General features: G+C 41.0%; 1 pseudogene across 1 annotated transcript; it reads right to left on the reverse strand.

The window, feature by feature from the left end:
• Window positions 1–252: 252 nt before the first annotated feature.
• Window positions 253–594, reverse strand: LOC110594550 (annotated as a pseudogene). The gene has a single exon (XR_002481310.1). The product of XR_002481310.1 is annotated as a small nuclear ribonucleoprotein G pseudogene (transcript).
• Window positions 595–2,263: the final 1,669 nt, after the last annotated feature.

Raw genomic sequence — 2,263 nt, forward strand, 5'->3', positions numbered from 1 at the left:
TGCAATAGCACACTCACAGCTACCACAGCTTTGACCTGCTGGGTTTAGGTGATCTTTCCGCTTCAGTCTTCCAAGTAGTTGGAACTACAGGCACGCACCACCATGCCTGGCTAATTTTTTGATTTATCGTAGAGATGAGGTCTTGTCACGTTGCCCAGGCTGGTCTTAGACCCGTGGGCTCAGGCAATCCTCTCACCTTGGCCTCCCAAAGTGCTGGCATTACAGGCGTGAGCCACCACTCCTGGCCACAGATTTTTTTTTTTTTTTTGACCATTACAAAAGTTTATTTAACAAAAAGTTTAATACGAAAATGTACATGACCCGATTTTTACACCAAATTAAAACAGGCCCTTGGGAGAAAGGACATGGACTTCTCTGCTGAAAAGCCACTTACACTCGTTCCAAGGCTTCTAACATGATGATACTATTTCCTCGTATTACCACCATGCCAATATTGTTCTGTTGTCCACTAGTTGCCATCTCCACACATTTATCTATCACAAGATTCAAAAAGGGGTCAAATCTCCGTAATATTCCTTGGACATGTCTGCCACCATTTAGTTTCAATGATAACTTCGTGTCCATACATTTTTTTCAACTGAAATTCTCTACCTTGCTCATGGCGTCGGCTTGCTCATGGCGTCGGCTTGCTCATGGCGTTGGAGGCATGTGCCTATAGTTCCAGCTACTTGGAATGCTGAAGCAGATGAGCCTTGCTCATGGCTTCGGCTCTGTGGGCTCAGAGACACAGATTTCTTAAATTCCATCTTTACCTAGATAATTTCCCCCTAAAGTCCTCTAACGTCTCGTATCACTCTGGATTAAGTTCCAGGCTTGATACTGAGACTTAAATTCATTACTTTCCTGAGCTAAATCCCTATCTTGAATCCCTATTTTTCTGTTTTTGTATTGTTCTTTGTATGTGTGAGACAGTTTATTCTCTCATTTAGTTAAAATTTATCCTCTGGGCCAGGCGTAGTCACTGCACTCCAGCCTGGGCAACAGGGTGAGACTCCAACTCAAAACAAAAAAAATTATCTTCTGGTGACTTACTAGGAGAGAAGTATACTTTGAATCCCTTTATTCCCAAAAATGTCATTATTCTCTTCTTGCTTTTGATTGACATTTGGCTCCTGATTGACCTTTTTGACAGATATGAAATAGTAAACAAACTTATTTTCCCTCATTTAGTTGATGGCATCACTACATAGTATTATAGCAATCTTTGTTGTTGATGAAAAATCTGACACTCATCTGATTCTCATTCCTTTGTAACTGAACTTTGTTTTCACTGGAAACTTTTAGATTCTCCCCTTTATCCTTGATGATCTGAAATTTCACAATAACATGTTGAGACATGGATCTTTTTCATTAATTTTGAGAGGCACTTGGGATACCCAATTAGGAATTTTCTTCATCTCTGAAAAAATATCTTGATTCATTTTTCATTATGTCCTCTCCATTTTCTCTCTTATGTCTTTCTGGAACTCATCTTTTCAAGATATTGGGTCTATTGTATAAAGTCTATTTCTCTTATCTTTTTCCTCGTGTTTCCCATCTCAGTCTTTTTGTTCTATTTTCTGGGAGACTTGCTCAACTTTATCTTCCTAACTTTATTCTAAATATTTTATTTTGGCAACCTCTATTTTTAATTTCCAAGAGCTCTTTATTGCTTTCTGATTTGTTTCTTTTTTATATCTTCCTGTTGCTGTTTTATGAATGTAATGTCTTCTCTCATATCTCTCTGTGGATAGTAATAAGCACTGTTGCTTGAAGTACTCATTCATACTCTGAGTTGTTTTCTTTTTTTTTTTTTTGAGTTGGAGTCTCACTCTGTCGCGTAGACTGGTGGTGCAGTGGCCGTTCCCGGCCACCGCAGCCTCGACCTGCTGGGCTCCGGCGATCCTTCCGCCTCAGCCTTCCAGGTAGCTGGAACTACAGGCGCGCGTTACTACGCCCGGCTAATTTTTTGATTTATTGTAGAGATGAGGCCTCGCTAAGTTGCCCAGGCGGGTCTCGAACCTGCGGGCTCAGGCAATCCACTCACCTCAGTCTCCCAAAGGCGCGGGATTACAGGCTGAGCCACCGAGCCCGGCTGAGTTGTTTTCTCTGGAGTCTATTTTTCTGTTTATCTTGCTATTGTTAATATTGCAAATTTTCCTAAAATTTCTGGTGATCTTTGGTTGCATACTTATATTTAATAATGGCACATTAGCCAGGCTTGGTGGCTCAGCCTGCAATCCTGAGCTTTGGGAGGTTGAGG

The sequence above is a fragment of the Carlito syrichta genome, unplaced genomic scaffold (genome assembly GCF_000164805.1).
Source record: "Carlito syrichta isolate Samal-C Ts95f unplaced genomic scaffold, Tarsius_syrichta-2.0.1 Scaffold316190, whole genome shotgun sequence".
NCBI classification, from domain to species: Eukaryota; Metazoa; Chordata; class Mammalia; order Primates; family Tarsiidae; genus Carlito; species Carlito syrichta.